The 23,414-nt window shown below is 37.6% G+C and overlaps 1 pseudogene; it reads right to left on the bottom strand.

The window, feature by feature from the left end:
• LOC121161025 overlaps positions 1-18,989 on the bottom strand; it is a 28,126-nt pseudogene extending 9,137 nt beyond the window's left edge.
• Between the last annotated feature and the right edge of the window lie 4,425 nt (positions 18,990-23,414).

Genomic DNA, 23,414 nt, shown 5'->3' with positions numbered 1-23,414 from the left:
CCAAATCAATTTGACTTTTAACTGCAGTTTTCCATGAACTGTTTGGAGAACTTTTCATAAGAATTTCAGGTTGTCTTCTCTGATATAACATAGGAAATATTCAGAAGAGTGTTGGTTTATATCCCTATTTTATAAGTACATGCTAACATTAACAATATCATGGTTTACTTTAAAATAAATGCCATTAATTTATGATTACTTATTACTTGCTAAATTTATATTTGTGATGGTTACACAGGAAAAAAATATTTGTTTCAGTAGAATAAGTTTTTTTCAATGTTCATATTGAGAAATCTATTGGATTGAAAAAACAATTCATTTTAATTTTCTTCTCAGTAATTTGGCATGATCAAGGTCATAAGTAATTTGTGAGTATCACATATGCTCATGCAATGTTATATAATTGTTCATTTCTATGCTTTTTGAAAAATTTTATTTGTTCACATGAGAATCAGAGAGATGTGGTAAGAAGTGGATCAGAGAGAGAGGGAAAGAGAGAGCAAAGCACAAATGTGCTGATGCACGCAAAGCATAAAAAGTGGGGCAATATCAGGCAGAAGCGAATATTGGGAAGCTACATCCTCATGTGTGTGGCAGGGACACAACTACCTGAACCATCCCCTCCCCCTCAGGGATAACACTGAGGAAGCTGGAGTCAGGAGTGTGATTCGAAAATTGAACCCAAACACTCCCATGTGAATTGTAGGCATCCTAACTAGCAACTTCCCGTCTATGTTAAACACCTATTTCCCCTTCCTCTTGTATCCACTTGACTTTAACATAAGGTCATATACTAGACAAAGCAAATGCAAAGTCAGTAGACATACCCACATCACAATAAACCATGCAAATGGGATTACATCAAATAAGGGAATCCCTTTCTCATGAGAGGTACGTATCCTTCAGGGATAATGAAGAGTCAGCCTAGGTTTCAAATCAGCCCTGCAAGGGAAGGAAATTATATATTGTTGGAAGTATTCAAATTAAAAAAGCTTTTTGTCTCTAGAAAACTAGTAATACTTTACATATAAGTTATAATTCTTTGAATTTTCTTATTTCTTCACATAAATTTTCAAGATGTTACAAAGATTTTTAAAAGTTATTAAACGATGAATAAACAAGCAGAAATAAGAATCATATTATCATAAAGATTCCTAACAAAATGCATAACCTGGACAAACTAATAAAAGTATAATAATTTGGCAAAGAAAATAAGTTAATTTCCCGTAGAAAATTGCAATGTGCTACAGGTTGGCTAATTTATCTTAAACATAAGCTCATATTTTATACCTTTATGACATACATCCATTTTACATTCCAGTACAATATTTAGTACAGAGAATGCTATACTCATTCATCATCTGGAACTGTAATCTTACTTCGCAATTATACTTTTTGGGCAGCTCAGCCAAGAGAAATAGTGGCAATAGACATCATAGCTTTAATTAAAAAGCAATAAATAGTAGTGCTTTCATGGAGGTAACTCTGTGTACCTTGCATTTAAGGTAAATTTTGATGAAGACATGATATTAATTACATTTACCTGCTATAAATTGTTTCTACTCTTTACGTTTTTCAAATCTTCCGTGAAGCTTTATAATCATATTTTGGATATGATGGAGTTCATGTGGTAGGGTGAGGGGTAGCATGCAGGCGCAGTAAATCAAACAGCAAAACCAAAAGGAGACTATTCCTTCTGAAACAGTAAGACAATTGAACAGATAATATGCAAGGTATCTATCACCAGGTTTCATTTATCCTTACTCCCCTGATTTGAGTTTAGTCATTTACAATGAACGTAAGGGGCTGTTCTTAAAGCACCCTTCCCATCAGTTCATTGCTATGCAGTGCAACCACCTCTGCAAGGGAATGTTCACTTCACTGATGAAGAAAGCAAAGAATAAAGAGACCTGCTCTCTTGCCTGGGGTTACATTATAAGTTGGTGGCAAAAAGTGTATTAAAATTCAGATCTCCAGAGCCCCAGTGTTTTAATTAGCTTAATAATCCGTGCTACCTTTCATGATTGTTAGGGCTTAGGTTTTAGTATTTTTAACATTATTCTCAACACCTATGAAAAATGGCTGCCCTTCATAAGGTTAATGCAAACTATGAGATATACCAATTATGCAAACCCTAATCTTTGTAATTTACCTACCTCCAGGGTGCTTCGTGTGGTATAAGGCTGTTCTTTATTCCTTATTCCAAAGAGCTTTCACCAACCTCTATTGCACATTCCTTTTTTCATTATTAGCAGCAAAACAAAACCACATTTAAACTTATAATGAAAATATGATTATCCTAATGGTATTGATAAGGAGACTATTTCAGTGACTTTTGCAGATATACATAAAAATCAGGGTTGGAAAGAAATTTAACTTTGAGATTTATTCCAAATATTACAATATACGATCTTTTTTATAAGGTTTATTTTTGGCACCAATGGGAACATAAAATTATAAATTTGAAAATATAAATATTGTATCAATTTTCTGCATGCAAAATTTTCCTTAAGCACATTTTCTCTGACTCATTTTTAAAGTCTGTCCTTTATTCATTCTGCCAATTTTTTAGTCATGTGACACAAATGAACTAATTGCTGAAAACGTACAGTCCAAGGAAATGAACCTAAGTTGTGTTGATTGTTAATAGCTAAGGCAGATAATGTACTAAAACAAACTTGATTGTCTTACACAAAAACTCCTGGGCCTGGCACCATAGCCTAGCACCTAAAGTTTTCACCTTGCATGCGCCCAGGATCCTGTATAGTCACCGGTCCTAATCCTGGTGGCCCTGCTTTCCATTCAGCTCCCTGCTTGTGGCCTGGGAAAGCAGTTGAGGACAGCCTAAAATCTTGGGATGTTGCACCCTCATGGGAGACCCAGAAGAAGCTCCTGGCTCCTGGCTTTGGATTAGCTCAGTTCTGGCTGTTGGGGTTGCTTGGGCAGTGAATCGGATGGAAGCTCTTCCTTTCTGCCTCTCCTCCTTTCTGTATATCTGACTCATGAATGAAAATAATAATTTAAAAAAACTTATTCCAAGATGAATTTACTTTTAAATAGATATTCAAGAGTGAGCTAGAGCTATCGATTCAAGAATGGATGAATATATTTCAGTACAAATGAAAAAAGACAACTTCTCCACCACCACTGAGCCCATGTGTTGGAAGAAGAGGCATAAGCAAAAGACACAACATGTTACATAGAAGAACTAAGGGAAGCAGGAAACAAAGAGTTGCAGAGGAAATATCCTCACTAAAATGTTTTCCTTATTATGACCTGAAAGAAGTGAGGAAGCAAGCCAGTATAATTTCCAGAGAAATATGTCTCACATAGAAAGAGCAATAGATAAACTATTCCTATGTAGAGATACTCCTGAAGTGATAAAAAAGCATTGTGTATGTGTGTGTGTGTGTGTGTGTGGAGGGGAGGGCAGATATTGCCCAACTGCATCTTAACTGATTGCTACGGTGTGATTGCTAAGACAGCACCCATCTACATCTTAACTGATTGCCCATTCAAGCGCTGGCTGTCATGCTTCTCACCCAACTCTCTCTTCATGCTTCTGAGAAGCAAAGAGCTGACCCAACTATGTGAGTCCCTGCCATTCACTAAGCTGACCCACACAGCACAGCACTTTTGGTTCCTGAACTGGAGCAATCGGAGGAGTGAACCACCAGATTCAGTTTTTCTTTCTCTGCCATTAAGGAAAATAAATATTTAAAAAATTTAAAAAAAACCCATTAGGAGTTATTTAAATAAGATGTGGCAACATTTGACTAGCAGATAACTTTTGCTGGGATTCAGGAATGAAGGCAATCTCCAGAATGGAAGAGGAGAAAATTCAAAATGTTTTGTAAGATCCAACATGAGTGGTGAATATGATTGGAAGAAGAATGGTGACATTGAAAATGGGGTAATATGAGCTCCATTACGCCATGTTATAGAGCTAGAATTGAAAGAACATAATTTAGAATTAGATACAATAGTATACTATGCTTGATATATGCTTGCAATGAAAGAATTTTGACTGAATTTGAACTACCATACTGCAACAAGGTGGGGGAATCTACCATGGGGGGAGGGGATGGGGGAATCCCAGAGCCTATGAAACTGTGTCACATAATGCAATGTAATTAATAAAACAAGATATGATAATATAATAAAGATATCATCAATGATTACTAGTCACATCATTATTAATTAAAATAAGTTTTACTGAATTATGGAAGACTCTTGTTATCACCTCTGAGGATAATAAAGCATACTATTTATCCTTACTAAATCTGAAATGCCTGTACAATTGTACCATACGATTACAAATAGGCCATTAGAAGAGTGAATCTGGAACCCACAAAAATAACACAGGACCAACAAATAAATTTGTTATTCACCAACTTTGAAGTCATATTGAATGAAATGCATAGACTCTCCTTAGTGACACACATCCTCTGCACAAGTTTAGAACTATGATTCACAGGTTAAATTCGAATGTGAGATTCCAAAGATCATTAAGCCAAATTCTTTAGATGCAAATAAATGGTTCCAGTCTTTCATAAAGAGATTCAAAAAAGAGGTGTTGGGCTTGGCGCGGTGGCGCAGTGGTTAAGGTCCTCGCCTTGCACGCCTGGGATCCCATATGGGCGCCAGTTCTATCCCGGCAGCTCCGCTTCCCTTCCAGCTCCTTGCCTGTGGCCCGGGAAAGCAGTCGAGGACGGCCCAAAGCTTTGGGACCCTGCACCTGCGTGGGAGACCCAGAAGAGGCTCCTGGCTTCGGACTGGCATAGCATCGGCGGTTGGGCTCACTTGGGGAGTGATTCATCGGACGGAAGATATTCCTCTCTGTCTCTCCTCTCTGTATATCTGCCTTTCCAATAAAAAAATAATAAAAATAAATCTAAAAAAAAAAGGTGTTTTTGGTCAATGGCTCAAGTATTTTGAATCAAAATATCAATATAATCAATACATCTTTATAGAAATATAAAAACATATAAAAATTGAAAACTGATTATAATACTCATTTTCTGAGCCTCACTTGGCTTTTTACCAACATCTATCTGTCATGTGCTTACCTAGGGTAACTGATCATGAATTTCTGACAAGTGCAATTCAAAGTTCAAATAATTTGACATTGTAGAAGATTGCAGACATGAAGATGTATTAAAAGTTACCTGTCTGAACTGCTTCAGTGAAATCTGAAGGTGTGTTCTGTTTGTTACATGTGGTGTTTTAAAATTTCATGCATTAAATGGCATTAGACATCCTGTTCTTCCAGAAGATATCTTCAATGTGCTGTTGTTTTCCAGCTCTGATGGAATCTCACTTTCTTAACTTGCTACAGATACAACAATATTGATAAAATGCCACCAAATCTGTTCATCCATTGACACTTGCAAGAACAAGAATGAGTGTGGGCCAGCTGGGCTTTGCCGTAGCATCCGCTGGCAAGTGTCAGGACTGAATGCAAGTAATGTCAGATTGGACCACAGTACCACCTGAAAAGCCAAAATGCGAATTTAGGAATAAATCTGGTAAAGGGATCTGCTGGCACTCTGCTAGGCTGCAGCTCCTACTGATTAGTAGGAGCCAGGAATGGGGGCAGATCAATAGTAAGCATGCATTGAGCAAGATCTGAAAGTGGGTTTGGTTGAGCTTAGCCAGAGCACTCATGGGTGTGTACAAGAGCTGGATGGGGTACAGGCCAGGCCAGACTAGAATGAGGCACGTGCTAGCAAATGCAAAAACTAGGGCTGGGTTTGTACCTGGTGAGGTTATCAGGTGTATCCCAACAGGCTGCACTTCCAGCTGGTGTGCAGAAGAGCAGATCTACGGCAGGCTGGGTTGGGATAGGCTGCAGCACCTGTTGGTTGGTGTGGAAAATGGTGCTGGGGCTGGAAATGATCAGACAACCACATTCACCTGTACATGCAATGGCTGGTGCAGGTAATGGACTGAACCAGACCCTGCACTAACTGAGGCACACAGGAGTCAAGTCTGTGGGCACACCAGGTTAGTTTTCTTTGGGGAATACCCAACCAGACCACTGGACTCAAATCCTGGCCACAGAGAAAGTCACAATATACGTATTCTGTTCTTGCAGTACATGTGTTGGCACTGGGCCTCCACAAATGCTAATGCCTGTGCAATGGACAGTATGACCAGATACTCACAGGGAACATAAAGCCAGCTCATCTAGGCCAGGAGAGGATGGTGAGGGCCTCATCAGAGGATGGAACCCAAAAGAGATTGTACACCTCTCCTAACAAAGCTTTGCAGCAAGTGGCTGGTTTTGTAGATACATTAAGGTTGACTGTGTTACCAAGGAGATTTTGGAAGGACTTTCTCAAACCCGGAACAATAAAACTGACGTCTCAGAATTATCAAAACCACTCCATCCTTGAACCACTCTTCCCACATCGGCGCTCTAAGGTGTCATCAAATGACTGTCCCTCATTCCCGTGTCCTGATGTAGTTTGGCAGCAAGTAGTGACACTCTCTTCATCCTCCCCTGAGAGCACAGGATAAAATAAATAAATAAATAAAAGGAACATTTATTTCATCCACTTTCTTTCATGCCTTGACCATTCATTACCGTAATCAGATGTCCTCATGGTCATGCATTGTTCTCAACCATGTGTACAACACAGTCAGACAGACAGACAGACACACACACACACACACACACACACACACACACACACACACACACACACACTTGAACAGCCATTACTTAGTTCCCTGTGGGGAATGTACCTTGCTGTTTTTCCATTAGTCTATGTTGAAGGATTCTGCAAAAATGTACCTACACATCATCTCATGTTTTGCATGATTAAAACAAAAAGGCTTCTGAAGGTATTATTCATTATATTAAGTGTCATTTCTTATTGGAGATGACAATCAAGTATTTATTTCAATAATTACTGAATTAATTTGCTACTCCAGTTAACAGATTCATCTTAGTCTCAGCATAGTGTTATTTTAGGATTGATTTCAGTATGAAGTTTTCAATATCTGTATGAAAACTGAGGTCAAAATGCTAAAGATGGGAGCATGGGGTAGACAGAACTCTTGTATCTCAACTGGACTCTCTTGAGTGTTGGTAGAGTACATAGACACAAAATTTTGCAGATGTATTTTAGGACCACATTTAGTCAACCTTGAAAACAGGTTATCTGTCGTAAATATATATGCCTTTTAAATCTGAATCTGTAGGTCAGAGGCAGAGTCAGCTTAATATTTAAAGGCAAGTGGAACTCATCTCTCCATTCTGGCCTTGAGAGTGAATGTGATAATAAGACAAAAAGTATGTGTGGAGTCTGTGAACTGAGAGCACCTCTTAGGAAAAAAATAGGGGCCTCTTTCTGTAACTTCAATATGCTGAATTTAGTCGGAAAATAAATAAGCCTGAAAATATATTCTTCCCCAAGACTGTGTACACTAATAAATTCTGACAAATATTTCAGTTTTTACCAAGAAACCCAGAACAGAAAACCAGTTATGCCATTCCTGAACTTCTGGCCTAAGAACATATGAGTTAACTCATGAGTGTTACTGTTATGGTAAATTGTTATGAAGTAAGAGAAAATTAGTATAAACTATTATGAGAAGAACTGATGATGCTTTGAAATGTTACCATGCTTTTAACATAAAATGTAACAGGTTAGCTTTATGCATTCCAGTAGAAGGTATAAAACTCTTCTTGGGCCCGGCGAGGTGGCGCAAGTGATTGGGGTCCTCACCCTGCATGCCCAGGATCCCATGTGGGCACCGGTTCTGTCCCGGCAGCCCTGCTTCCCTTCCAGCTCCCTGCCTGTGGCCCGGGAAAGCAGTCGAGGATGGCCCAAAGCTTTGGTACCCTGCACCCGTGTGGGAGACCAGGAAGAGGCTCCTGGCTTCGGATTGGCAAAGCATTGGCCATTGCGCTCACTTGGGGAGTGATTGATCTGATGGAAGATCTTCCTCTCTGTCTCTCCTCTCTGTATATCTGCCTTTCCAATAAAAAATAATAATAATAATAATAAAAATAAATCTTAAAAAAAACTCTTCTTTAAGATTTAATATTTTATTAGCAAAGAAGAATTGAAGATGATGAAAGAAAGAGAGAGAGAGAGATCCCTTTAGCTGTTTCATGCCCTAGTAATCACAATGAGTTGGGACTGGGTCAGTCCAAAAGAAGTCCAGAGCTTCTTCCAGGTTTCCCACATAGGTGCAAGAGCCTGAAGTGAGTGTGCATTCTTCCACTGCCTTCACGAGCACATCAGCGGGGATCTGGATAGTGGAGCAGCTGAATATCCATTTCTACAGGTCAGCACATACATTGCTAAAGAAACATTTATTTATTTTTCATTGGAAAGTCAGATATACAGACAGAGAGGAGGAGAGACAGAGAGAAATACCTCCCATCCATTGATTCACTCCCCAAGTGGCCCCAACAGAGCTGAGCCAATTCGAAGCTAGGAGCCATAAGCTTTTACTGGGTCTCCCACGTAAGTGCAGGGTCCCAATGCTTTGTGCCAAACTCGACTGCTTCCCCAGGCCATAATTAAGGAACTGGATGGGAATCAGGGCCTCCAGGATACAACTGGAACCCATTTGTGATTCCTGCGCATGCAAGGTGAGGACTTTAGCTGCAGGGCTCGGAAAGTCTTTTATAATGGCGGTGCACTTAACTAGACTAAGCCACAGAGTTAGAAAAAAAAAATCTTTATTAAATACAATAGAACATAAATTGTGCCGTTGTTTCCCAAAGAGAACAGTATATTTGACTTTCATAGCTTTTCACTATACAAAATGTAACACTGATGAATAGAAACATCAGCATTTTCTCTCAATATTAAGGCCCTCATGAGGTGCATGCTCTCCAGCCTTGAAATTCTGAACCTGCAGAACTGTGAGAAACAAGTCACTGTTCTTTACATTTGATCTTACCTGTTCTGTTAGAGTAGCACAAACATATTCATGTACTTTCCTGAGAGCAGAAGCAGCTATCATTACTGATAAAGGATGCACTCATGGAAAATTAAGTGGCAATGAAGGACGTTTATCAATGTATAACATGGCTAGACCTCCTTACACTAAAATGTTTCAAGTTATATATTTATTAAAACCTTCATCCATGCCTTAAAACAAATCTTTATCATTTCATGAATATTTAAACCTATAGTTTTCGAATTATATTTAACTCACTTATAGCTAATGTTTCATTTCCTCTCTTCATTATTTGCAATCCATATCGTAGCTTTATATTCTCCTTTTTCAAAGAAAAGCGAAGGAAGACACAGAGAGCTCTACCTTCTGCTGGTTCATCCTGCAAAAGCCACAGCTGAGCCAAGCAAAAGGCAGGACCCGACAACTCAATTTGATTTTCCTAAGCGTTACAGACTTAAATGCTCAAGGCAGCTGCTGTTGCTTCACAGGCGATGGGAAACCAAGGCATTGGAATCGGGAGCGTGGCTGGAACTTGAAGGCAGGCATTGGGCATTACAAAATGGAATGTGAACATTAAAAGTGAAAACATTTTACATACTGTGCCAAGCATGTGCCCACCTTCTATGTTTTCTGAATCTTTTACAAGTGAGAACTGTTGTGGTTTGATTGGGAGGTATGGCACCCCAAATCATGCAGATGGGTAAGTTACAAAGCCATAGACTGAAGATGATATTAGATACTAGATATTTCTAAGAAGGTCATGATCAGTTTTTAGTTTCTAAACGACTCTTAGATATGACCAAATATCATAGTCATGCAGCATATAATTGAAGAAAAGAGATGTATTTTCCTTATTGATTGTGTAAATTTAGTTCCCAATATCCCCTCTGCCAACTGCAGAGGGAATACGCATGCCTACTCATTTAACTGTAAATCACACCTGTCCAGCGGCCAGTCAGAAAGTGATGAAATTAACTGATACACTTAGGTTTAAAAAAAACACTTATGCTGAACGCAGGAAGGGCTCAGTTCTAATTCCAAGCTTGTAAGCTGCTCAGTTGGATGATAGAGCCACAAGGGACAGACCCTGGGACACGATTGTCATCACTGCTCATGGAGTCAGGGTGGACAGTACCAGCTTTGTCTAACAGACTGTGAAACAGACACCGTAGTAAGTGGCGATGTCTGATTTCTAACCAAGTTTATTTCGTCGTCCCTTCTCTTCTTAACTCTAATTTCTACTCTTGTGACAAGATGAGTGCACCAAGCTAACTTTTTAATAAATACAGCATTTGGGATTTGGAACAAATGAGTAATAGTGAGACGAACAGGCTTTTAATGGGGAAAAAAAAATACATTTTTAAAGAATTGAAAAACCTAGAAGGAGGAAGTGTGGGTTGGAATTTTTGAAACAATATTTGACTCTTATGCAAATTTGCCTAGTTCAGGACCTTCAATTACTCACGAGATAGCAACTCAGTGGTAGACTGCAAAATCTGTGCCAGGAGAGCACTTTTGCAGATTCACTACCCCACTGTGACTCTTTCCAGAACAGCTCAGACTAAAACAAAGAAAACAAATTCCCATGAAGACCTAACTAAAAGGTCACAGAAAGGAGAGGCAGAACTCATTAATTTTTTTCAAGGCCTGAGGGTTCATTCTTTAAAATCTGTGCCACATTGGCACGTGCAGTTTGCATGATGATTTCTTTTAGTATCAAAGCACACCCACCCCATATTTCAATACCCTGATGCCTTGCTGTCCTTTGGCTCCATGTCCTGGGGTTAAAAGAGGCAGCCAGGGAAATGCAGGAACATATTTCTTTGTGATTCATCCAAGAGAACCTGCCTCATGATAGAATCAACTCCTAAAATAATCTCATAGTAATTTCCTATGTGGAGTCTGCACAGATAAGTTGAAATCGTAACATGCACAAGAGTAGGTGGATTCTATTATTTCCCATGTCTACTCCATTTAAATTGGAGATGTGGAGCTGCTGCTTGTTACAGTAAAAACAAACAGAAAGTTAAGAGGCAGTAAACAATAGTCCTTTTAAGTTCAGGTGCTAAGACAGAAATGCTTATAGGTTTATAGGCACATGTAACATGCTACTTTGTGGATACTCATCGTGGATCTGGGCCTCCCAGGCCTATTCTGGAGGTCATGAGGCCATAGCACACCAAGCCCCCACACCCCAACCCTGGGAAACTGGCATAGGGCTTGGCAAACTGAGTCCCTGCTTTTGACCTGATGGCTAACAGGGAACAGATATATATATCATTTCCTCTACTTGGAAGGTCCCCACCTTGCAGTGAGGAAATGTGGGAACCAATTAGGGGCTGCCGTGGTCAGGTCAGACTTGCAGATTGCTCTTGTCAGACAGGTTGGACATTTTAAGTTGATTGGTGGCTATGGGGTGGGGTGGGGGAGGGCAATCAAGTTGCAGTTGCTCATGGTCTGGGCTTCCTGTTTATCACCCTGCATATAAGTTTCACTATTACATTCAATACATGAGTTGGTTGATTGACTCCTGGTTATCTCCTTTCTCCAGTGGTATTCTGCTGGGCTTCCTTTGCCTTACTTTGGGATTATCCAGAAGTGTGGAGAGCAGCCTTTCTAAATCCCATCCTCATTTGCCCCTCTTCCTCATTAAAATAGATGGGTTCTGGCGAGTGGTGCAGTAGGTCCCTGTAGGCGACACCTGCATCACATGTCAGAGCACCAGGTTGAGTCTCTGCTTTTCTGCTTCCAGTTTCACTCTCAGCTCATGGGAAGGCAGTGGAAGACGGCCCAGTAGAAGGTGGCTGAGTCTCATGGGAGACCTGAAAGGAGTTCAGGCTTAGGCTTCTGATCTCTTTCTGACTGCTGTGGTTCTCCCTCTCTTTCTCCTCGCCAGCCCCCATAAGCAGATAGATAAAAGATAGATAGATAGATAGATAGATAGATAGATAGACAGACAGTCAGATAGATAAAACTTAGAAAAAGATACATTTCTTCCAGGCTTCTGGCATCTTATAATAAAGGAAGCAACATAAAGCAGTGCCTGGAGAGGAAGAGTCAGAGACAGGTAAAGCAACATTTATTGTTGTGTGTACTCCAGTTTCTATTGGAAATCTCGGTGTAAGGAATCAAAGTCTACAAAACTTTTAGCAAGGTTTCAAAAATTCAGCCATAGTGGAGAGCAAGAGGTAGTCATTTTCTATTTTGTTTTTGAGAAATAATGCATAGTTAAGATGAAAGTAAAGTATTTCTTGATATGTAGCTTGTTATGCACTTATACAATATTTACAAGGCAAATCATCTTGTACTTCCTGGAGTGTACATGAGCCAATTATTTTGAATTTTAAACTTTGCAAAAGTTTGTGATTTGTAGGAAAGCTACTAAGTAAGAGTTTTGAAATACTTATTATTAAATTTTGTTTAATGGTAAAATCTTACAAAGCTACCGATCCATTACTTAAAGCTGTAAAATTAGTCTTGGTGCAGTAGTATTATGAAAACCATACATTTTACACAAAAGTCATATTTTTTTCTTCATTAAAGTCCAGGATTTACTCTTTATTAGCCAATGATAATTATCTTAATCTCTGTTTTTGACAATTTTTCAGAATTTGCTTTTTTCATTGTCTTGAAAGTTTTGAGGAATAGTGATCAGATGTTTTATATAATTTTCTTTGATTTGCACTTTTCTGACAATGTCATCAATTTTGAGAAGATTATCATAAAGATCAGGCATTGTTTTGTTACATAATGGAAATAAGACTTATAATTATTAACCTTGATTGATTTCTTTGATTAGGTGGTGTTTGAGATGTTTCTGGAGTATAAAGCTAATTATTTTCTCTTTAGTTTTGAAAGACAATCATTAAGTGTAACTCACACTGAAGATGAGGCACACATCCCCTTTGAAGGCAAGAAAGCCACGGTCAGTGTTTTGAGTGTTTTTGTGAGGGTTGTACAGAGTTCCTTTTGGTGTCCTAGGAGGTAACTGTTGGCATTTGGTAGAGAAAATATGCCTGAAAGTCTTGTTGTGGGATTATAAAAAATGGTAGGAACTTATCCTGGGACACATTTTACGCACTTTTTCCTGGTGATGGGGTAAGGGCATAGTTGAATGTACAATGGATCGATTACAAAATAGTTTTCCTAGTGGAAGCTAAAATAAGATCCACATACCATTCTATTACCTGAGAATAACATCATCTCAAACTTTGTTCAGGGTGAAATATCTAGTGAAAACACAGTTTTAATACTAAATGGGACTAAGCTGAAAACCAACAATAACAAAAAATCCTGGATTAGGTCATGGGGCACCAAAATTAAGTATATAAGATGTTTGTCATCATGCTGAGATGTGTCTACACTTTGAAAATAATTTGAATAATAAAAACAGAAAAAATGAAAACTTTTAACATATACATTGATATATTTCACAAAATTTGTGGACATTTTTAAAGATACAACATGTATTCTGTCAGTGTTAGACTGAATACATAAGCAAAATAGCATAAGATATTGAAGCTGTATTTTGTGGTCAGGCTATTTAACAAGATGTTTTTAATCTGTTTATGATTTGGAAATGTATTTCATAATGACATTTCATAAGACTCCATGGGGATATAAGTGTGTGAATACAAAGAATATAATTTAGTTTTGATGCATTTGCTGGTAATGGGTCAAACTTATGTTTTCTGATTTTACTATTCACTAATACCATAACACTGTTGAATTAACTCCAACTCTGAACTTCCATTTACTAATTTACTAAATGAAGATAATGATGCTTGTTTTATGGGATTATTGTAAGAATTAAATGGGGCCATGTTTGTGGAACATGAAGCACAGTGTGCTGCATTCAATAAGTAATCAATAAAGCCTAGCCAGCTACTCCATTCTTCCTCTGATTATTGTTCTGAGTGTCTATTTTGGGTCCTGAAAGTGTAAGAAATTAAAGTTCAGTTAATGAAGTCTAGCCACGAGCTGAGACAGCAAAGCAAAAAGAACATGCCAATAACCACGAAAAGCTTTGCAGGGTAAAGAAGGTATCGATCGAGACACAATATTTTCATAAAAGCAAAGATTCAAATTATGACAGGCTAACTTCGTGTAGGTTATCCGAGTTGATAGTTTGCATAGATGCCCAAGGCTGCTTCTGAGGAACAATCATCCCCTAAATATAGGACAGTCCTTTATTTCAAACCTAAGCAATTCAAATTTATTCTAACCTTCCATATTTTAATTTATGAATCCTAATTAACATTTTCTAAGAAACATAATCGGTTATTATAAGCCCAACACAAATTCTGGTAGGTGCTTCTGAGACTTTTCAACATTATTCCTCATAGCTTATCAAGTTGAATGGACTAGTAATTTGTTTAAAGAATGTTTAGCTCCTAAATGAAAGCATAAACTTTTCTAATCTTTATGTTTATTACTAGATAACAGTTGTCACTTCTATAGAAATTCTGGAAGTTAGTTAATTTCTCTTTATGTTGTGGGTTACAAACTTTTAAATTTGTGGGTTTATTCCAGGCTTCACTTAGTTATTAGGAAATTTACAATAGTCCCCTAACTTTCTTAATATATGTTGTAATATAAAGTGGTAATCAAAGCTGGAGTAAAATATCCTTGATTTTTTGTTGCAGTTATACATTCCTTTTTCCTTATCACAACATCTTAGAAATGACCCTGCTGAAACAATAATGTCATGCAGTTAATTTTCCTGCCCAAACAGTATACACTGATCTGCTGACATAAAAATACAGAATACTACAAGATCCCCAAGGGTATTAGCCATCTCTTGTGGGAATTTCAAGTTCTTTTTTCACGTGGAAAAATTACAGATCATTCTTTGTTATCTCCAAATATTAAGGTAACTAATGCTGGTGATTTTTTTTTTCAGTATAATGTTCACACTGATCCAGATAAACACATTTTGAGGATGCTTATTTGAATGGTATCAAAATTGTGAAAATTCTGGTGTTGACAAAATTAAACTATAGGTCTTGGGAGAAATGGCTCCCTTGCAGGATTCTGAGGCGTCACGTTGTTGTTTCGACCGAAAATACCGCACACATGGCCATCCCTGCTTTGTCAGTAATCCCGAAATCAGTTGAAGGGGACATGAAAAAGCCTCAAGTTCCAAAACATGAAAAAGGCAAAAACAAACTTACAAATCCTTGAAAACGGAGGCTTTCTTGGTGCATTTTTTCTTTGACGTTTTCCTAACATTCCTTCGGCTTTTATGTTAAGGAAAGGGTACTGTGTGGACAACTTGCAGTTGATTCTGTTCTGCCTGTCTTTCCCCTCTGCATTCTCTACTACAATCTATTAGAAGCCTGGGAGTCTCCGGGGCATCTGCAGGAGCTCCGTGCTTGCATCAGCTTGGGGAGGATGGGCAGGGGAGGATCCAGGGCAAGGTGAGAAACTGGCTGAGACTGCAATGGCAGCTCAAACAGATTGTGCAGTATCATTTCACATGCTATCCTATCCCCTTATGTCACATTTTTTTCTCCTGTCGACAAGAAATCAGCAAAGGGCAGAGTGAGGGAAAGCTGGCGTAGCACATGGTTTTCTTGCCGGCTTCAACAAAACAGCCACATGAGTGGAGAGCCGTCTTTTCTTGTATTCTGCTTCCACTGCCTTGAGTCCATTTCTGAATCCCAGCCAGTGCCCAGCTGGTAGTACACTACAATGCTGTCATGTCATCAGCCCAGTCAAGATGTTCCAGAGTTTGTGTGTGTACTTTTTGAAACTTGCCAACTTGGCTGTTTTCCCATGAATTGCATGGAATAATAATTTTTTAAAAGAAAGCTTAGCTTCTATTTACCCATGGGTGAGCAGGTTTTTGGAGGTTGCTCAGTAAACAGAATTCAGGTCAAAGTCAGTGACAACTCACAGGGAGTCATGTTTATATATTCTGTGATACATACATCATATTGAAAGTTTAATATATAGTAGAATAATTGGAAGATTTTCCCATAAACCACATCTGATATCATTAGTATTCCCCCAAACAGACATTACTTCACTGTGAAATACCTTGATTTTTCAGCATATGTGTTTCTACCATATATACCTTTTTGTAAGATCAAAGTTATGTGAAAAATAATTGATAACAACGTGACCAAGAGAAGAAGTGATAATTCCGTAAAAAGTAATACATAAGAAGATTAATTTGAGATGAGCTTGGTTTATTAAAAGAAAAAAGCATTTGTGGGTAATTTTTCCTATTTTGAACATATGGTCTGAACAGAGGCAGAAAAGGCACTTTTTAACTTGATGTAGGATCATGCCACATTAGGCTGATTTATCCTCAATAATGTGATATGCTGCAAATTTTTCATAAATGGACTTTCTGCATCATCTCAATGAGGAAGGGTTTTTAGGGTGCAGGTGTGGTGATGCTCCATGGGAGTCTGCAGTAGCTTTACATGAATACCATGTTTAAGAATCTATCATAATCTTTAATATTGTATTACTTCTATTGGATGAGGCAGCAATTCATATTAAACAATGCGTTTTAGTCCAAAAAAAGATGCTGGTTTTCTCTGTTCTCATTCTTTGGGGACATAAAATTCTTTAAATCATTAGTCAGAATTTGATAATAAGCTATAAGCCTTATTGTTGCAATTGCAATCACACTGAGAAGCAGTGTGTGGAAGAGAATGAGGCAGAGAGAAGGAAGTCTTGCCATGCTGAAGACCAGACCGGAAGACTGCATCGGGCCGTACCATAGCCTCCCCAAGCCGTGTCCGCAGGACTTACACCACACTTGTATGCTGAGGCACAGCATGAAGCTGCTGAGGCTTTTTAATACTACTATCAATTATATGCAACTATGTTTCTAAGAAAAAAAGAAGCTTCGCAAGTAGATTGTTTTCTGTGATGAACGATATCATAAATATGTCAAGTGCTCAATCTAAATTTCACCAGATATTTGTTCCATTTGCCTTTTTTGAAAAGATTTATTTCTTATTGGAAAGTCATATTTACAGAGAAAAGGAGAGACAAAGATCTTCCGTCTGCTGATTCACTCCCCAAGTGACTGCAATGGCCGGAACTCAGCCAATCCTAAGCCAAAAAATAGAAGCCTCTTTATTGTCCCTAATATAAGTACAGGGTCCCAAGGCTTTGGGCCATCATCCTCTGCTTTCCCAGGCTACAAGCAGGGAAGTTTAGTAGCCAGGATATGAACCAGCGCCCACATCGCATATCAACACATGCAAGGCGAGGACTTCATCCACTAGGGTTCATCTGTGTTTTCACACTGACTTCCTGGTCATTATTCCAATGTTTTCATCCTCTCTTGTTTATGAATCATCAACCCACTCATCAGTAATCTTTAATTAATACAATTGAAGCAAGAAGTATTCTAACCCATATGCCTAGAGAAATGAATTACAACAAATTCAATAGTGACACACAAACTACCTATAGATTCATCACGAACCAGCACAAACACAGGAAAAAGAAATGTGAGCATAGAGCAAAGTGAGTGAAAGAATGGCAAGTGAGTAGTCCACACAAGTCATTTAGCTGGTGGGGTTGTCTCAAATCTGGCAGATAAACATTTGCCAAATAAATGAATTTATGCAGTTGATATTACAGGTAGCAAAAGACTGTGCACATTTTTTGAAGACAAGGCTGGGAAGAGAATATAGTTTTGACTTTCAGTGACCCTCAATCTACCATATCTAACCACATTATTTCAGTATCAAAGAGCTACGCATCCTCTGTGGTATGAATCCACATGATTGATATGACATATCAAAGAATGTACCCTACCTTCAGAGCTAATTGTGTGTCTCTAGAAGAAGGGAACTGAGATTCCATGACTCCCCCTCCTTTCTTCCACTAAATTTTACTATTTAACGCATTTTCTACTTTTTTTTCAGTGTGTGTGGACATTTCTATCTCAATTCCAACTTATTCTGAAAATAGGAAACGGGAAACACATATCGCTTAGGGTTAGATTCATCATGAGGGGTGGAATCTGAAAATCAGTGGCTAAGCAGGAAGGAATGCAATGTTCTCCTTACGTATTATTGTCTAAAATGGATGTGCAGAACCTACACTGTCTTTAGGATACCAGGACGTATCCCTTTCTATCGTGTCTATCCCCTTTTCATTGACTTTGACGGAGACAAAACTTCAAAGATTGGAACGAAGTATATATTTGAAAGATAAGGTTACTTGTTCACAAAAAAGGTGAACACCTATTAATAGTTGTTTTTGTTTATTTGTTTTCTTAAACACTACATGCATTCCAGGAGATTTTCAGAGACGCTTTAGACCTCCCATGTACAGAGAATATGGGGAATGAATACTGGCTGAGAATTTTTCACCTATGTGTAAAAGATCTGCTTCAGGCAAAGGAACTAGCAAAGGAAAAAATTTCTGTAATTTGCATTTATTGTACAGGCACATGAATCCACTTGCATACATAAATATTTATTTTTGTGGTATGATGATCTTTATATCTCATTTATGGGTTGAATATGAGAAAAATCTCAAACTCAGATGAAGCAGTTATTTTAACATTTTTTTAAAAAATTGTATCTGGCCTTATTATTTTTCTCAAACTTGTTATCCCTACTCACTATTTTGATGATGGGCTAAACCAGGATATTTTATTTTAATTTTTTTCATCTGCACATTTAAGTACTGTTAACCAGAATCATTCTTTTCTGAAATCTGTCTGGGTTAGAATGATATTTGAAAATATTTTCTAGTTAATTTTTATTCCTATTTTCAACAATTTTGCTTGAATTACACTCTATCTTACCAAAACCTAACTTAAGAAATTTTGTCTTTATTAATCAAAATGTTTATCTTTTACTATAGAAATTTCAGGGAAATAGCCAAAATGTTTAGGTGTAAAAGTTTAAGACAAAGAAAGCCAAGATGACAGCAGTCAGTGGTCTCTGAATGAACAGCATCTATGTCTACCTGTGTGTTGCTCTGACAATTAGTTACAAAATAATGGTGATTATTTGCATACCATCATTGTTGCTCAATTCAGACAATGGATGAATATGTTCAGGGGGAAGAGTCTTGGCCATGGTCGTTATGTGTCTGAGAACACACTCAGAAGACATCTGGGAGTTAATCCCGCAAGGTGCAATGTCTACAGAGATTTGGAGATTCATAGACACAGAATTCCTTTGCAATTTACCTTTCTGTATTCTGGGGGGTCAATGTATCTTTGAACATACCCCCAAGTGATTTTATTTGGGGTGCCAAAGCTTTATATTTTAACTCATTTTTCTACAGTTTGAAGTGTCCTAGATCATGTTTGACAAATCAAATATTTTACTGTAAGTTTTTAAATAAATTGGAATATTTGCTTTGCTCCACAGACAAAAAATCAAATAAACCTTTTAAAACTCAAGACCCACATGTTCAGGCAATTTATACTGTTTCATATAAGTGTATAAAGAAGCATATAAAATAATTTTACGCATATAGTTTTCCTAAAAGATTGTTCTCTGAAGACTTAAAGATCAACTGTCATTCCAGAAAAACAGCAAAAGCTGGAGAGACAATGAATGAATGAATGAAGGAATGAATGAATAAATAAATAAATAAATAAATAAATAAATAAATAAATAAAATTAGACTTCCATCTTTCCAGTGTGTTTGTTTTATGTTCTACTAATATTAATCATTACTTATTTCATGGTTTAGTTTACAGTTTTGATTCCTCTTCATTAGTGAAGAGCGAAGAGTTAACTGGTGTTACTCCAGGATTATCACAGATTTCATTGACCTTGCGAACCATCACACTGTAAATCAGAGAATCTCCCATTTCTCCATTTACCAGAAAATGTGTCAGAGATAATCTCTGATTCTTGCTAAACAAGAATAATTTAAAATTATAAGGAGATATAAATAAGCTTAGGAAAATATTTTACAAAAGCTGATTTTGAAAGTGGTTCATTTTCTATGAAAATGTTTATGGAACTTTAACAGTCTTTGGATAGTTATAATTTTTCTAGAGTCTACTGCTTCTTATCCTTTCATGCATTATACTGTCATTTTGATTCAATGTAAATTTTTGAGGGAGAAATAATCCCAGTTGAAGTCTCTGAAAAATCATCCAATTGTTACAATTAAGTTGATTGCTAGTCTATACTGTTCATTTAAGAAGAAAATTTGCTGCCTTTCTGGTAATGTGGCAATGATGAATGACACTTGAGTTTGCATACGTGGTATTACCACTCAATTTTTCCCCTGTAACACATTTAACTCACGTTTTAGCAAACCTTTAATGAACACAGCCTAGACAATTCTCAGTCACCATCAAAAACAAATGGTACCATTGTCAGACAGGAATAAATAAAGTAAAAATAATGAGTTGTGTCTCTTCCACTTTTCTATAGTTCATATTAATATCTTGTAATTTCCTGAGATCAGCTATATCAATTTCTGACTTCTAAGTTGAGCATATATTGCATATACTTTAAAATTATAAAAAATGGAATTTTATGAAAATACATGAAGTAGAAATTTATATATAAATGATTTTCAAGTCACATTGATATATGAAAAATAGACAAATGATTAAGGATATTTTTTTGTTTCAGTCATTTCAGTCTTGCACTCAGAATTTCATCTCCTAATAACCAACATTCTGCCCAGTTACGACTGCTGTCCAATTATGTTCTCCCTCCCTCTAAAACAAACAAATAAATAAAACCATAACACAAGAGTAATGTGACAAAATGACATCAGTCTGCATTTAACACCAAATAAAAGTCTTCTTTATTTATCTTTGTATTAATTGATGTGGGGAGCCGAATTCAAAGGTTGTTGGCATTTGTTTAGTAACTCCTTGTCTAAGAAATCATTCTTTGTTCCTTCTTAAAGCTTGATACCTTACAATGATTTGTGATTTGAATGTGTGCATGATGCTGTGCTGTCTTGGATGTTGTGTGCTTTTGCTCTGCATGATATAGTAAACAATAGCTTCTATTTGGAGATTTGAACTTAAATATCCAAAATTGCTATACAATTTGACATATCAGTTTGTGGTTGATGCTGGAAGCTGAGCCTGAGTTGCTGGTGAAAGTTTTTCCTTGTCTGTCCATATTGCCTCTTTATGACTTTTTGGTTTCTTATAGCACAAAGGGCTGTGTCCTGGGAGACACCAGTTAATGAGTAGGCTAAAGAAAACAAAGTCCTCTGGTCCAGCTATCACTTCATTCCAAGGATGTAATTTGGATTATTCTCTTCTGCTCAAAGCATCTACATAATCATCCCAAATTCAAATGTGAAAGAGAAAGAGAGAGAGACCCAAAGAGAGACAGAGAAAGAGATACAAGTCCAATTTTTGAAGTGGGGAGTGACATTTGTGCACAGGAAGGAGAGCTATGCGGGGGCCACCATTGAAGGCTGACAGTCACAGACGCATGCACTACCACCTCAACGTCTCGATGGCCAACTCCTCTAGTCCATCCACATTTATTTTACCTGAAAAGCAAAGAAAAGGCAGAGAAATGCACCTTCACAAAGGCACATTTGGTCAAACTCCCCATGCAGCAGTCACACTGGTTGTTTTGAGAATATAATCTCACCAGAGCACATATATAAAGATGATATGAAATGGCACGGTTTTAGCAACCAAATAATTTTAAAGTTGTCTCAGTTCCATATTTCAAAAAACTTGGCCTTCAAAATAATATCCTCCACATTTCTACAATTTTCCTGAAAAACCTTATGAATCCAGCAAAATAGGTCTTCCCTTTTGATATTTTCATTTTACCAGCACATACTGATTTTACTCTGAATTAGCAGTGAGACCTTGCTTGCTTCCCAGGTCATAGGCACCCATAATCCTACTGTTCCACTTAGGATTTTCACAGGATAACTCAGACCATTTGTCAAGAATCTATGAAGGCTGATGATAAGTGCAAGTAAATGTAACTTAAAATCATTTCTATCAAAGTCTAAACTTAGGTTTCACAGATGAATAGTCTCAAATATATCATTGTTTAATTATATTTAGGCCTCCGTGTCATTTAGCTCCAAAAGAAATACACACAGGGCAAGTCATCCTTGTATTGAAGTAGGCTAAGCCTCGGGCTGCAGCACAGGTGTCTCATTTGATCACTGTTTTGTGTCCCATTAGCTCCAGAGCCATTTCAGCTCTCTGATTATGGTCTGGCACAACAGTAAAAATGGTTCGGCTCCTTTGGTCCCTGCACTCAAATGGAAAGCCCAGAAGAAGCTCTCAGTTCCTTAAATTCAAATCAACTCAGCTCTAGTCATTGCAACCATTGGGAGAGATAAACCAGTGAATGGAATCTTTCTGTTTCTCTCTCTTTCTCCTCTGTCTCATTCTCTTTCTCTCTAGTTCTGTAAGTCTACATTTCAAAGAAAAAGAAAAAGAAAGCAAGCAAGAAAAAAATGCACATGATACTAAGCTTCAAGACACAGCTCTCATTTATCCCCAGAGATAAGCAAAAGATTCTTGCAAAACCTCTGACCACTTAGAGTCTAAGTGCCAACTCATTTCCTACTATATGATTTACTTTCATAATATCTGTAAGTGAACATGTTCATTTCTTTAGAGTGTAACATTCATGTCCATAAACACGATGCTGTCTGGTACCCAAGAACAGCCCAAACTGACAACATGCTCCCAAATTTTATGTCAAACAATGTATTAGGTAAGATACCTCATTCTGCTTTCCTTAATTATTTTTAACCAGTAAGAATTAAATAGAAAACTATAAATGATTGTTCCAACTAAGCATGGTCTTAGCAGCTAACAACAGCAAAAACCCATTTGCAAATAAAATCTGTCTCTCCCTCGCTGCCTCCCTCTTTTTCTCTTAAATACACAATCATAACGAAACTTATCCTTTCAAGCGTCAGATATTCTAAATACAGATTCAATGAACATTAAGCTAAAAAAGAGCTCAACCAAATTAGACTTGTATTAGTTTCCTGAAGCTGCTCTAACAGAGGACCTCAACGTAGCAAGTGTAAAGCACTAGGTAGGGATTTACACTTATGATCCTGGAGGCCAGAAATTCAGACCCACAGTATACACAGCAGGGGTTCCTATCCCAGCCTCTAGGGGATGCTAACTATTGTCAAAGTCTCCTGGTTCATGCATGCAAAAGTCCAGTGTATCCTCACTGAAGCACACTTGTACCCGTATGTTCAGATTTCCCTCTTCCTGTAAGAACAGTATATACTGGATTAGGGTCCATATTATTTGAGTATGGTCTTAACTTGATCACATATGCAAACATTACTTTCAAATAAGATCAAGTACATATAAGGGCTTAAAACTTAATTGCTTTCAAAGCACAATTCAATGCATTATTCAATGCATATATATCAAAAACTGCTGCCGTATGTATGTGTATTTGTATATATGTACTTCATAGTAATAAATGGAGCTGTTGCACTAATCTCTAGAGAATGCATGGCTGCCCACTGAGAGAGCACAAAGTCTGCTGGTGGGACTCTCTCTG

Source organism: Ochotona curzoniae, unplaced genomic scaffold (assembly GCF_017591425.1).
Source record: "Ochotona curzoniae isolate NIBS_2020 unplaced genomic scaffold, NIBS_Ocur_1.0 contig_4612, whole genome shotgun sequence".
NCBI classification, from domain to species: Eukaryota; Metazoa; Chordata; class Mammalia; order Lagomorpha; family Ochotonidae; genus Ochotona; species Ochotona curzoniae.
This window is presented reverse-complemented; position numbering and strand designations above follow the sequence as displayed.